Source organism: Anastrepha ludens, chromosome 2, assembly GCF_028408465.1.
Source record: "Anastrepha ludens isolate Willacy chromosome 2, idAnaLude1.1, whole genome shotgun sequence".
Lineage (NCBI taxonomy): Eukaryota > Metazoa > Arthropoda > Insecta > Diptera > Tephritidae > Anastrepha > Anastrepha ludens.
The window spans coordinates 91,437,760-91,454,211 of NC_071498.1; positions in this window are offsets into that span (position 1 = coordinate 91,437,760).

Here is a 16,452-nt window from a genome sequence, read left to right on the forward strand (position 1 = left end):
CTTGCAAATCTGTAAGTCACGTCAAGCCTGTTCAGCAGTTTTGCCTGCGTTAAATTTTTACAAAATGTTAGTGTGTAACTGTTAATATGTTAAAATTGTTTTCTGACCTGTAGCCAACCTTTTCCAGCTCGAAGAATCTAATAACAGTTATTATTGTAATCTGCCTATTTATCGTTAATTTTCATCAAAGTTCATTTAAGAACATAACGTAACATGTTAAAATCTATCCAATTTGATAGGAAAGCTAATAGGCTTGTTGAATTTTTTAACGAATATAAGAAAGTTATATCCCGGCACGCTTTTCAGGGTCCCGAGATTAGCTTGTAAATATTCTGAAGTCGCCAATATTGGCAGCCCTAATGCGTACACATATGACCTCATTACCAGTATACTCGTACAAACGGAATTACATGGATAACATGAGTCTTCTTTATTTATTGAACATATTGTCATAAGGCAATTGTGTGACAGTATGAAATAGCCTCGGCATTTTAAATGAATTAAATATGTATGTATTGTACGGTATTTTCAATTTTCTTTATTTCATTGATATCAGTAATAATTCAATGAAAATAAGTAAGAGTAAATTTATTTATTTATTCACGAGATACTACACCACCAATGACTACCGGATATAAAGAAACTTCAAGAATAGTATGACGTGCAATGAAAAGATTGCATGTGGAGACGCAATCCAAGCCAAACTGAAGAGATAAGTAACATGAAAGGAATTAAGAAGAATCACTGTGATTCAAAGAGTGGATTAATGCTAAAAGCAACAAAAAAAGAAATGAGTGAATGAATATTGGAATTAAAGATGTTAGCTGCGGTACGAAAGGAGCTTAAAGTAAATAAGTGGTTAGTAATTATTGATTCCATTATGTGCCCTACAGTAAAAAATGGGAGCAGTCCTGTAAGGAAGGAGGTAGTTTCATTTTATACATTTCGTGACTGTCGCTGAACTGATAGCTATTGCAAAAGGGATGCAGATTGGGGACAGCCGTTGCTCTTACTGCTAATGATACGACAGTGAAAGCCGAAAAGTGAAGACACAAAATCAGCTTCTACTCGCAGCACATGGTAACAGTAGTCTGGGTGAAAAACAGAAATGGTGTTTGAATGCGAATAAAAAAAGTGGTTTTGAAGTACAAAAATGTATTAAATTTAGGCACGCTGATTTAAAAAAAAAAATATAGAATAGAATACGAATTCTGAAAATTAAGCATAGTTGTTATAGAAAAAATATAATATAGTAATACCGTTTTCTTTTCTCGAAAAAATGTGACTTCATTTTATGCATCATTTTACATAATAACTATTGTTGAAAAGGTGAAATGTTCCATTTGAAATAAGAGCAGAAAAAGCGATCCCATCTACAAAATCCCCTTTTACTCTAGACTGCAAATTTCTTCTAAAGTGTAACGTTTTGATTTCTCCCTAGATGATAACGAGGATTAATTCACTAATCCACCATAACAAGTTCATTTATTGTGGCCAATCAAATTTAAAAATTTCCTTCCAGTAAATCGAATTTAACATAAATTTTAAAATTTTCGCACAAAATTATTTGTAAACAACAAATTAAAATTAGCTCCCGAGGGTAAATTATGCCGCGCATATTTCGGGTCAGAATGTAACATTTTAGGAAAATAATATGCAGCCCATCACAATGGATCGGAAACAGTCCACGTGAGAAAAAATTCAAAACGTATACCAATGCTCTGTAGAGTATGACATTTGCCAAATAGTTGGAGGCTTTGACTGAGTATACTGTGACAAACTATTTAGATTTACTGCTAGGTATGTACAAGGATTTGTGGTGCATGTATACGTTCTGGAATGGAAAATTGCGATGACAACATCCGATGAGGCGGCCCTTGGAGTATTCGTCAAAAGGATTCTGCAGATTTTTGGAATTTTCCACGCCGGCGACAGACAGAAGATGAAATTATGAGCTGTATGAATGTTCTGGGAGCATAGGTATAGAGCAGTAAATAAATATTCCACAGCTCTGCCGGCTAAACTGGTGCTGGATAGTATTGACAGTGACTTCAGATGATTTACTCCTTCAGGTGTAATGACAACGATTTTTCATTTGAAAGTCTTTGCAATACTTAAAGTATCAAACTGAAAAATAGTCTATGAATGTATAGTAAGTTGCAAGGTGAAATAAGTTTGAACTTATATGGGTGCCGGGACACTGTGGTGTTCAAGGCGATAAACTCGCTGATGAATTGGCGAACTGCAGATCTTTGGAGCGTTCAATTCGACAGGAGCCAGTTTTGGGGTCAAGTAAGGCGAGAAAATATGGGCACATCAATGAAAGTGAGAACCGTGCTCTAGTACCTGCTGATGCGGGTAGAAAAACACTATATCTGCGTTGGAAGGTAAAAAGGATTATCTTGACGAGTTGGAAAATGCACCATCGCTTGATTTTCTAAAATAACAACTCTCACCCCTAACTAATTTATGATATTGTTTGTGAAGAGCGAAGTATGATTGAGTGCGAAATGGTTGAAGCAACGCAGATGAGTGAGTACCTACTATCGGGTGAACATAGGAATCGGGTGAAATATTAGGAATGCATTTTTTTGGTAGATAATTAATTGACATTTATGGATTTGGATATGATATCCAGCATATGACAATCGCGGCTACGAGTTACATGGTCCATTCGATCAGTTCAATTTTTGAGTACTACTTCCAATAAATCTGGCCGTATGGTGTAAATGGTGGCTTGAATATTGCAAGAAATCGAATGTAAAGCGCGTTGTGCCGTCTTGTTGGAATCAAATGTCGCTGATTGATCTTTGGAAACAAAAATTCAGTCAGCATGACTCGATAGCGCTCGCTATTCATCGTAACCACAGCTCATTCGTCATTTCCGCCAATGCGTTATGAACTTCAAGAACAGATTTTTTTTTGTTTTTGTTTTTTTTTTGTTTTTTTCAAAATAAATTTCCACAGTTTGGAAGCGTTATTTTAGTGTTTAATGATTCACTATAACTTGCCAAATGATGCTTTCCATTTAAAACCAACCGGGCTATTCGGGTCATGTTCTTCGACTTCGATGTAACTCAAATATGTTGCTCTCTGGTCAAAATAATGAGACACGTATTTTTTTGTTCGCCCGAAAATTTTTTTTTGAAGAGTTATCGACAATTTGGTTTTTCGGCTCAAAATCGTTTTTTTTTTAATTACATAAAAATTTTCAACTACTTTTTTGCAATTGTCTATCATGAAGTCGCTCGTGTAAGTAATGACGATCATTTTGAAACCAGAATCATTAAAATCGGTTCATTTTTGACTAAGTTATGAGCATTTAAAATAAAAAAAATTCTTATATAATGAAAAATAATAGATTTTGAGCCGAAGAACAAAATTGCCGATAAATCTTGAAAAAAAAAATTTCGGGCGAACAAAAAAATACGTGTCTCATTATTTTGACCAGAGAGCAACATATTTGAGTTACATCGAAATCGAAGAACATGACCCGAATAGCCCGGTTGAATTGAAATAGAAAGCATCAGCTGGCAAACCATAGTTATCGATATCGATAGTTAAAAAAACATCCGAAACATTTCTTGCTTGAAGGATTACATATAGGAACAAAACAAAAAATACGCATGATGTTCAACAAAATTGTACAGACCTTTCGTAAAGCCTCTGCAGAAATGGAAAATTATCGGAAGATGAGTGGAATAAGTGTATTGAAATTATGATCATATTTTACTTTTCTACCAACCTGTAAATAGCGAATGTGGCGGTTGTCTCATAAAAGTATCGGTCTACAACGGTCATACAATTTTCCACTCTCAAATATTTAGTAATTTTATACCAGCAATTCAGTTACCGTATACGAGTCATGTTAGCATTGTGAAATACATTCCATATATAGCTACGAAATTGAAAAAATCCTAGCCTTAGTTTGTGTAGATATTTTCTAACTAACAAACTAATTTTTGATTGCAAATCAAATGGAAGTTGGAAAAATTGCAAATGTAATTACGTTTCGACGATGCGGAAGAAAGAAATACAATCAAAAACTGAAAATATTTAATTGCCAATGTAAAGCCGATCGGATCAATCTAAATGTCAAATCACGAAATTTTTTAATTAACAAATTTTTCACTTTTTTTTTAATTTCGATGCACATACATGCTCGTACATACATTTATTTTTATAATCGGTCACACAATCATCTGCAGAAAAATAAACCCACGGAAAGCCATGTAAGTTTGTGCTTATGGATATATGTATGTATGTATGTACGACGGCATGCAATAATATAATTTATTCCGCAATTTCAATTGGAGCTGTGCTATGCAAAAGTGAAAACGTGGAGCCTAGCGTTGTGTGTGTAACAATTTTAGCACGTACAGTAGCAATCTCAGTAATCCATAACTGCAGAAATAGCAGCTGTCACTGCCAGCAAAAGTCGTTAAGTTGATCAATTTGCAAAATATGTGGCGAAATTTTTGTCTGATCTACAGAGCGCACGAAAAATTTAATGCACTTTCTACATTTGCTCGTTCCCGTACAAAGTGGATGAGTGCAAAATCAAATGTAGATCGAAATAGTTCGTCAGTTGTTCAAAGAAGCGTAAGAAAATACGTGTAATAAAAGATTGGAATTCTAAGTGGCGGACCGCAGTATTTTATGGGTTTTACATGTGGCGGCTTGTAATGAGACAAAAAGTTTGGAATGAAGTGATAAAGCAGGCATTTAATTCTTTTTTCTTTTGTATTATTGGTCACCGTAGCAAAGTGGGTTTATGCGTGACTACCATTCGGTAGGTCCAGGGTACATGCCAAGGGGGATTAGTAATATAAATGATAATAAGTGGTTTCCAGTTACCCTTCGATAGGGTATGGGAAATATCCAGTGCATTTTTGTCCCTCATAAAATTCATTCGCCAATCGGAAAAGGATGGCTGAATATCTGAAGCCAGAACAAGGGCACATAGAAATTACGGCAAACAAATTGGGCGATAAATTCGTCTGGAAAGGCGCAACGTGGGAAAGGGTATTTCTCCTGTCTTATTCAGGAAATAGAGAAAATGTAGAGAAGATCATATTGCGGCAATATACCGGGTTTATCACAATCAAGTGCCATCTCTCTGACTTTGCACGGACTTTTTGTCATAACTGTTATGAAATTGAATACCAAATTTAGAGAAAACAATCGAGAATAGTGTAATTCCATATGAAAGGTGCTTGATTTGAAGAAATGTGTCGAGGCAACATGCTAAGCCGTTATTCCTACAGACCATCTCACAAATTCTTATCATATGCAAGTAGTATCTATTATTACCCACAGAAATAAACGTTTGTAACGATGAAAGGCACCATTGTCGTCAGTCAGCCAGTCATTACTAATGTGGCAAGTGCTGCATCATCACGATTTGCTGCAAATTGCGTCAACGAAGGAACAAATGACCTCCGGCTTCGACGCAACGTATTTGCAACAGCCACCTAGAGCCAGTATTAGAAGACAGAAAAAAATCGGAGTGTACGAAATAAAAATATGACTACAGAATATACGAGTACATTACATGAAATATGCAAATGAAAAAAAAACTGCAAATGTGCAAATGGGTAAATAACGAAAAATTAAGTGTATATTGCAAAGCTAAAAAGGTTAATAAAAACCAGTCACAGTGCATTAAGTGTAAAATACGAAAGCAAAAAAGCTGGGAAATAGCAAAAAAATTAGAAGGAGAAGTGCAGAAAAGGTGCAAAAGAAAGCAAAAGTGTGCACTAAAGCGTTACGTTCATATGCAAAAATTAGCTTCATTAACCTGAACACATACACACTAGACGGCTAGGAAATTGCAAGCGATATCAGCAACACAGCCAAAGTAATGAAATAGTCGTCAGCCACAGCAAAACCATCAACAGCAGGAGTTCAGGTGGCATAAGCGCGACTTTATTGTCGAAATGCATACACACATACACATACATACATACATACATACATACATATGTACAAGCTCATGTACGAAAAATTTTCTTCGTTTATGCGCAACCATGCGCTTGTTTGGCGCCGTGCGTGTATATGTAAATTTTTTTCTACATACAGAAACCCAGCAGCTAGCAGTGCGCTTAAAGTAGGGTCATTATTATTTAAGTGAAAACAATTCTTAAAGCAAGAAATTCTTCATATATTGATACTTGTTTTTAAATCATATTTAATCATTATAATATTTAAATTATTTCAAAATGCATATTTTCTCTAAATTACCAATGATATAAATTATAGCTTTTTCAATTTACTCTTTTATTTTGTCTTTATGCAACAAATATCCGATTGCCAAAAATAAGATGCGTACTTAAAACTGCCTCCTTGCATCACCACTAACGTAGGACCTTCGAACGACTGAACACTTGCCACTTAAGTAGTCCATGCACGATAAATCGAAGTAAAGGGTTTTCCAATAACAGGTCTTATTTTGAATAGCCCGCTATTTCGATAGATGCCACTTTTGAAGCTGTCATTTTTTGATATTTGACAAGGAGAAACTACGCCATTAATAAAAATGGAAACATTGAAATTATTAAAATTCACTACAAAAATGGTGAAAATTTGGCAGAGACGGTTCGTAAAACTCAAACATTTTTGGGTAATCGTGAACCACCTTGTCGGACCGCAATACAGAAATTGGTGAACAAATTCGAGCTGTTGGGACAATTTAGTGATGTGAAGAATAAAAACCGTGCACGTCGCTCAAGAACAACCGAAAATATTGCTGTTGTAGCCGAAAGTGCCATTCTTCATCGTTCTTTGGAATTAGGCATTCCACAAACGTCATTACACCGTATTTTGCATAAAGATTTGGGTCTTAAGCCTTATAAAGTCCAGTTAACACAAGAACTCAAACCAGCCGATCATCAACAACGTCATGTCTTTACTGATTGGGTCTTTGAAAGCCATGAAAATTATCCGGAATTCCATCGAAAAATCATCTTGAGTGATGAGGCTCATCTTCGGTGGCTTCGTCAACAAGCAAAATTGTCGGATCTGGGGCTCAGAAAATCCAAGAGTTATTGTTGAAAGGACCTAAACATGTGACTGTTTGGTCCGACGGAGTCATTGAACCTTATTTTTTCGAAAATGAAGCTGGAGCAACAGTTACGGTGAATGGATTGCGCTATCGAGAGATAATTAACGATTTTTTATAGCCGGAATTGGATGGTATTGATCTGGACAAGGTTGACTTTCAACAAGACGGCGCTATGTGCCACACAAGCAACGAAACCATTGATATTTTACGGGAAAATTTAACAATTAACACCTCTTATTGGAAAACCCTTTATTTTCCTTTCACATCCCCCCAGCGGTGCAGGGGTTAGAATATGCCCGAGGTAAGGTATGCCTGTCGTAAAAGGCGACTAAAATCTAGGTTTGCCAGTGCCTGAGTAGTATGGATGCTCAACTGGCAGAGTCTTCGGGTTCGATGTCTTACCGGAGACCTTAACTCGGTACCACGGGGAACAGGAGCCCTCAGAGTTCGCTCTGACCTGTTCTATGGGAACGGCCCTTCGGGGAGGTTTTCGTGGTGGCTGTGGTTGAGACCTAAAGCGCGGGTAGAGCTTTAGCTCGATGTAGTGTTGCAATTAACCGGGTGTCGGGACCCAAAGAACGGCAGAGGTATGGGTAGGCCTCGAGCCCTACCAAGGTGGTCAGTGTGTCCATGCCACACTGCCAATCGGTATCCTTAAATGCTTTAGCTTCAATGCTTTTGCATTTTTGGGGCGCTGATCAACGCATTGTATTGATCCGTTGTGCTTTTGAGCACCGTGGGTTCGGGCGGTCGCCAGCAGGTACTCACGTTAAAAACACCAGACGTTGTTGTTTCCTTTCACATCATAGGACTCCTTCATGTTTTTCAAATCAGTGGAATTACACAACAATGCAAAGCAAAACTTAGTGGGAATCTGTATTATCAAATAAATTAACTAAATGCAGAAAATATGTATAACTTCAGTTCTATGAGCGATTTTTACACTTTCTAAGTTTAAGTCCAGATTTTGAGGGTATATTTGAAATTTAAAGTATATATATATATATAATTGACGCAAACACACTTCTTGGGTGTTTGGACGAGCTCCTCCTCATATTTGTGGCGTGCGTCTTGATGTTGTTCCACAAATTGAGGGACCTACAGTTTCAAGCCGACTCCGAACGGCAGATATTTTTATGAGGATCTTTGGCATAAATACACTCGGAGGTTTGCCATTGCCTGCCGAGGGGCGACCGCTATTAGAAAAACTTTTTCTTCATGTTGATCTTTCACCGAGATTCGAGACTACGACCACTGCGGCCGCCCAGTATACAGTTAAGTTAATTTACACTGTTACTTAGGTCATCATTTATACCAACAAATAAGTAAAAATCACAAAATAATTGTCCATAAGGTGTAGTAATCAGAATTTTTATATAAACTGATGATTAAATTTTAATTTTAATTGTCTAATGATTGCCACTTGTGCCCTTTTCATCAGTGTCTAATAATTTTTGTTGCAAAAGAGAGAAAATAAATTTTTAAAAAGGTTTCTCGGTTTTATTTCACTCTGTTTTCACCTCATTCACCTCGTCGCCCTACCAAGGCGGGCTTTGGTCGCAATTGGTATAAATCCTTACAATTCAATTAAAGTGCCCAATTTGAGAAAAGCTTTCTAAATTTTGCTTTACTACACATAGAATTCACCCAAAACATTTCCATCTTATCTTTGTGCAAACTAAGTTAATTTTTTTATTGCAAAAATTCGCATCAATTTTAATTGCCTTTTTACTTGCGCTCTCAGGCGTCTAATTAGCCCCTACTAAACATTCTTTATATCCAGCAGCCAGCCAAACGGCCAAAAAAGTGTGTGCGATAGTTGCACTTACAATTGCCTCAAATCATTGGAACACTTTGTTGTCTTAATTAGGACAAATGCAATTACTCGCTCAGATAATTCGCACTACGCTGCGATACCGGCGTCTACGTTGGAAATTAGTAGATTGGCGCAATTAGCGCATAGTTGTGAAATGCAAGCAAGTGTAAAGGCAATTTTTTCTTCTATTAATAAGAAAAGATAAAGCAAAAATATTTTATATGAACCCCTAATGATGAATACATACATATATATGCCCGTGTACATATATTTGGTCGTAAATGACATACAGACTGGGATGCTGCGAAGTATAAATTATGAGAAGTGTGAATGCTTCAATATTTATACACGAAATGTTAATTATTTAATGGATTTATTTAGACATTAGGCTCGTTTTTTCACCTAATTTCTTGTTTTTAATACTTATTGTCAGTGTAATATGATAAGTTTAACCATAATCGAGTTCCTGACTCAGTGTGCGAGTGTGAGTCATTGAAAAGGAACTGACGCCAACATTGGATTAATCTTCCTACACTTGTTTCTTTCTTAGCAGTGTTTTGCTTCTGCAACTGCCAGACTTCGATAGCTTTTGAAAAAGAGTGCAAGGATGAACATGTTCAAATTTAAAAATTATCAAAAATTCGAAAAATTATCAACAATTAACGAGATTTTTCAGAAACTGCCACTTCAAACCCTGCACTTTATTTTACTAATATACAATTTACTAGACTATAAAACTACGAGTACAACTTTTTGAAATTAAAAGTTTTAAACTTTATTTTACTTGATATTTGTTGTAGAATGAACTGTGTTTTTATAAAAAACTCAAAAAACAAAAGAAAAGTAATCAAAACTCAAGGCGAATTGAGTATCTACGGTAGCGCCATTAAAAAACGGTTACTTTATTTTTCGCGATTTTGACAAGTCTGACGTCAGCTCCGTTCGCAATACAAACCAAACGAACAAAACAAAAAAGGAGCAGGAATTACATGCTTCTGAAAATTCAGTGAATGGCTTGGTAATTTTGTAATTTGTGAGATTTAAACTAATCGAACTAATGGAAGCGAAGTGCCGTGTGTTAAATTGTGAAAGCACAATTTAATATAAAGCATCCAAATTTTTTTTGCGTTTTTATACGGTAGACGCCGTAGCAAGAAAGTGCCCATTTACACGAGGAGACATCTGGAAGGGAAACATTTTGTTCGCGGGTGAAGGACGGCCGCGGAAGAGAGAAGGGAATTTGTCTCCTGTACTGGCGACACGCTTTGCTCTTCTTATTCGTATTTCCAATCTTAAAGCAATTTTTGACAGTTGCTTCATTTGTTTTCTTCTTTTGTGGGAGAAGGTTCTGAGTTATGTGTTGGTTTTCAAGCAAACGGAAGATAACAAAGATGACAACAACCGAACACTGCTTGGGAAATGCACGATTATTTTTGCTAGTAAAGTAGGTATAATTTAAAATATATTAGGGGTATGTTTATGTTGAATTCTAATTTTCCCCGCTTTTCTAGATACTCAAGTTAATTTTAATAATTATTTATGTATGAAGTATTTTTAATTTATTTTTTTTTATTCAAGTACAACAATATATAAATATATTTAAATAAAAAAACAACAAATTATTTGTTATTTAACCAGTTTGCATTTTTCATTCATATATTTAAGAAATTGTTGACGAACGTTTTCCGCTTTACATGTAAGCGCGTGCGAGAATACATCCGAACCAGACGATGCTAAAGCATTAAATGTCAAAATGTTGCCGAAAACAATTTTGCCCGTGTGGCCGCGAATGAGACATCAAAATAGAGTTTCCAGTGTCTCCCTTCCAGATGTCTCCTCGTGTAAATCGGGACAAAATGTGTGTATGCGCGCATAATTTATTGTGTTTTGTTGTTTCCAATGCTTTCGCTTACTTTTCTTCTTCACCAAGAAGTAATTCGCCTTCCTTTTGTTTGTTTATTCATGGGCTCTTACGACACGACGACTTCGGAAGGCGCAATTTATTTCTCTCAAGAATGATGATCAAAACTGGTCAACATATCGCGTATTTGGTATTTTGACATATTAAAAAAATCAATTTCAAATTCAAATTCAGTTTACAGATAATTTTTTGTGTGCGCTTTGTGCCTGTATGTGGACATCTCCCCTAACCGGACAAAACCACTGTGACGGTAAGTGTCCGGTTTTGCGGAATTTCACTGTACATCTTTGTATGTACTCACATATGCCAGCAAATGACCCTAGAATTGTGCAATATTTGTATGAATTGCTATTAGGGGGCATTACACAATGGAATTATTTATTTCACAGTTATGGCTCACTACGTGAACATTAAGTAAAAACATAAAAAAAAATTATTCTCCAACTATTTGTGTGAACAAGTGTGCAGATGCTTATCACTTGTTCAATTAAAGCGTTACGCGTCATTAGGTAGATTATTAACTGAGTGGAGTATGTAGCGAACGAAATGGGTAGCCTAACTAAATGAATAAATGACAGCCTGAGAATGATTCAGCGATTTTATGGCAACGCATTGTCGCACACGTAGAACGGATTCAATTAATGCCGCAAACACGAAAAATAAAATAGCAGCTAGAGAATGTTAATGGCGACAAGATAATTTAGAGAATTCAATTCACAACCGTAAATTTTAGGTACGAGAGCGCCTGCAAAAAATTAAGTGTTACTCGATTAGAGATTCTGGGTGCGTTCGTGTTTATTTATCAACAATTTAAAAAGTATTATAATTTTCAGTGCTGTAGTATTTGAATGGCGAATTGTTTATCCCCTCTTATCACCGCCAAATGATACAAGTTAATCGGGCTCCTATGCAGAGCTCAAATTTGCTTGTAAATTTCCACCGCTACTTTCAATTGCTTCATAAGTCCGATGAGAAGTTGAGCAGTTCCGATAGTAGCTACTGCATCTGATTTACGATTTAAGTGGCAGCTCTCCTTGCGCACATCTCTTGCAAATGGACAAACTTTTAGTTTCTTTGTCACGCTATTTGATACAAATAAGTTTGCATAAGCAGACATTTCTTCCACTCGGACAGACGCTATCGAAGCATGACTGTCCGTCTATCGAAGCCGGTGTTCAAAGAGTTTTTGGCATGATTAGGCTTTTAGGTTTGATAGGCACATTTGGTGCATAAGCTCTGTATTAAAGCCCGCTGAAAATTCCAGGCGAACTCAAAGTTAATAAAAAAGTATATAGCTGATTTAGATAACCAATAACATTTACATTCGTCATACTAGAGCTACATAAATTGTTTTTTGTTTGCTTGCGCCCAGTTTAGAAAATTCGGAAACCTTCTACTAGTGCTTCGAAACACAATGCTGGGATTACAGTTTGAAAATATCTTCAAAATCATATAGTAAACGACTTCTCATAAAATGGCTTCATAGGAGAAGTATGTGAAATTTCTTTACGTTTGTTAACACGAGAGCACGCGATTTAGTCTATTCTGATTGAACCGTAGTAAAATTGTATTGCTGATAAGCAAGCTAGGCGGAACACCTTTGAAGAAGATTCTTTGTGTAAAGAGACTGTGAGATTTCATTTATGTAGCTACCTATGAATTACTTTTGAGCAAGTGAATTTGCGGCTGTGCTGGATGAATATCAGGATAAGTACGAAATGCCGAAACTCTTGACAATTATAGTCCCTGTAGTGATAGTTGTTGAGGTAAAATCATCTGTAGACCTTATTGAAACTCGTATGGATCTATTCGAACAACTTTAAAAGATCGATTAAGCCTTAGACGCTTCTTACCGTCTTTGGTTCCCATACACTCTTATCTTGATGTGGTAAACTACATCAAAAAATTCCCTCCCTCGACCAATCTGTTAACAAGGAATACAATTATCTAGATCTATTGGCGTAAACTGGATTAAAAATTTTGTCGACTCGAACCGTTTTTGTACCTCTATTTAATTATTTACTTGTTTATCAAACACACAACCAAAAGTTATTTTACAGAGTTTCAACGAATACATTTCTTAATAATTACATAGAGTAAGTATAAAGTTAATATATTAAAAATATATGGAAAATTATGAAGGTATTTATAATAGCAAACAAGAGAAATGGGGAAAAGAAGAATATGCGTACATATTAGCAATAATTGGCAAAGTAATGCGGAAGTTCTCCTCTAAAACGCAGTGTGCTTCTTCTTTGATTTTTTGTGACAGGGGGTTCCAAAAACGGACAGCGAGAACAAAGAACTGTCGTTCTGTTACCCGGCAAACCACCTTTGAATGGATTTGTCAAAAGGGTTTTGTTTTTTGACTTTGAAAAGAGGTGTCGGTTCGGCTCAACGGGTCGGGAATTAGAAAGAACAATGTACATTTGTTTTTTTTTTTCTGTAACAATCCAAATTATATATAAAACAAATAATTGGCGCCTACAGACTTTATTGGATGTTTGGCCGAGCTTTTCCTCCAATTAACTGTGTACGCCTTAATGTTGTTCTACAAATGGAGGGGCCTACAGTTTTATGCCGCCTCCGAACGGAAAATAATTTTTTCATGGTAAAAATAGGAGGTTTGCCATTGGAGCCACCGCTAATAGGAAAAACTTTTTCTGTCATTTGGAGTTTCATGCCCGGAGATTCGACGCCGAGCACTACTGACTAGTAATCCCGCACCAACCACTTTTGCCACGGCTATTTGTAGCAAAAAATATGCTTACTTAATAAAAAAAAAATTTCCGAGTCTTTCCAGCTCTGCGAGAATAAACTAATTAATTGAAAAATTAGTTTGTTAGAGTTAAATAAAAAATAAAGTATCCGTGTATGCTGATTGTACTTATTTCTGAATTATTGAGTTTCGAGAAGCGGAAAAAAATGTATTAAAATCAATTGCACGGATCAAAATTAACACTCAGCTACCCAATTAAGGCTCTCGGGCAAAGCCAAGCTAAAGCTCGTGTTAAGCTCCTTCTTTTTTTGGAGCCAGCATAAAAAAGGAACTACGCATCAAGCGAACACGAAAATTCTAGAGCAAATAGTGACGTGCAAAAACACGAAAAAAACTTATTGTTAATGAACTTTTGGAAATATGGTATATAATATTAAAATGCTTTAAAACACGTGCCAATAGATAAGCAAAAAGTTATTGCTATGTAGATAAGCCATCAATGTAAGCATGTAAAGTAGCAGCACATACAGCACGCAAAAGACAACTATGTATTATATTTGGCACAACTAACCTGCGAACTTATTTTTAATGGCTCTTGAGCTCTTTTGCATGCATACATATGTATGTATAAATATGTAGCTACGTGTGGACATGTTATTTTGTCAGTAATTAAGCGGAAATTTATTATAACCCTACTTGTGTTGGTATTTTTATTGTTCCAAATTCGGTCGAATAACGGCCACCCCAAGTTACTCTGGCTACAAGTCATTAACTATTAACACTTAACAGGATTTTTCGTGCCAACAAAGGTTATAATTGTCAAATTGTTACATACGGCAAATAATTCAGCCACTTTCACGTGAATCACACCTATAGTACAAACATACATACATCTACGCCTATAATTGTTGATACCGGAATATTTTTAATGTTATGGAATCGTACAGGGACTTAAGTTTTGAAACCCTAAAAGATGCATATGTAAAAAGTCTGCGTAAAATTTACGCAGGTGCTTTCGAATATTGTTATTTCTTTCGAAACAGTACGAAACCGCGTGCGTGTTTCGGATATCGCACCTCAATTGCTGTGCAGGCTTTTCGTTAGGCACAACGCTGTGGTAGGTATTACAAATTTCGTCATATAACGACTCCGTGATCTATTCTTGGCATGATTATATTTTGAGTAAGGCTCAGTGATTCTGCGTAAGATTTTTGGACCTTTGCACGTTGGCAACGGCGAATATCGCAGACGATGGAACGATGAGCTGTATGAGCTTTACGGCGACATAGACATAGCGCAGCGAATAAAGATCCAGCGGCTTCGTTGGCTGGGTCATGTCGTCCGAATGGATACAAACGCTCCGGCTTTGAAAGTATTCGATGCGGTACCAGCTGGTGGTAGCAGAGGAAGAGGAAGGCCTCCTCTGCGTTGGAAAGATCAGGTGGAGAAGGACTTGGCTTCACTTGGTGTGTCCAACTGGCGCCGGTTAGCACGAGAAAGAAACGACTGGCGCGCTTTGTTAAGCTCGGCCAAAATCGCGTAAGCGGTTATCGCGCCAATTAAGAAGAAGAAGAAGGCTCAGTGAGGCGAATATGACGGCCATATAAATCGTGTAATTTACGAAAAAGATTTTGCACATAATAAAATTGAATGAATTATGTATTGGTAGTTATGACATTTTTACAAATGACACCAATTCTGCTTTTCCAATACAGAAAAAGGAAAGCAGATGGCATTTAAAATCGAGCTCAACTCAAAAACGTCCCTATTGGAAAACCCAAAAACTGAATATGCAGCTAGGTAGGTAGGTAGAGTGGTAGTCATAAGACACAATTAGACCTTCGGCAGGTCCATTGTGATACCACTGGAGCTTATCCTTACTCTACGTGTTCCTTTTCAAACCATCCGGTTGCTTTAATACACGAACAGATTCGTTAGTTTTAGATGGGCTATATCCGCTACATCGGTTAGAAATGCTGTATCGAGAGTGCGCAGCCTTCTCATAGCTAGGCTTTCACACTCACATAAAAGGTGTCTGACTGTTTCCTCTACTTCTGTATTAAGACAGCTTCTACAGAAATCGAAGTAAGGGAGTCCTAACCTTCTAGCGTGGCTGCCTATTAAACAATGACCAGTTAATACACCTATCATTTTTCTTATAGATTCTCTGTTGAATCTTAGCAGGATCTTCGATCGACCGCTGTTCCATTTCGGCCATGTCTCTCTGCTTAGTTCGCATGTTGTGAGGTTTTGCCAGATTGTATTTACCTTTTTGATGGTTTCCCTGTCTATAAGTAATTTACAAGTGGCTATGGGCATGCGTATCAGCGCCTTATCCGGTTCGAGATCGAGCATTGTACCGGTTCTTGCAAGTTCATCCGCCTTACAGTTTCCTAAAATGTTCCTGTGGCCTGGTACCCAGATAAGGTGCACCTTGTAGCACTTAGATACGTCATCTAGTAGTTTAAAACATTCTAAAACTGTTTTTGACGAGTGCGTTTTTGATTCCAGCGCTTTTATTGCTGATTGACTGTCCGAGTAAATGAAGACTTCATTTGTGGATAATACTCTCGTTTTTATTTCTTTAAGTCCCTCTTTTATGGCAGTGACTTCCGCCTGAAATACACTGCAATGATCAGGTAAGCGAAATGATTGGCATACTCCGAGTTTGTCGGAGTAGACCCCTTCACCTACTTTGTTGTCCAGTTTTGAGCCATCTGTGTAGATGTTTAAGTCATTTATCTTAACAATGAGCCCGTTATTCCATTCCTCTTTGGAAGGAAATACTGTGTCAGAGGATTTATTAAAATTGATGTCCTTGGTCCTACAGAAATCCGTTGTGCTGGGAATGCAGGGGAATCGTTCTAAATTTGAGGAGTGTCCTCTTTGGTTCGTTCTGAATAGGCCGATTTCTCTTAGTCTGAGAGTTGCTT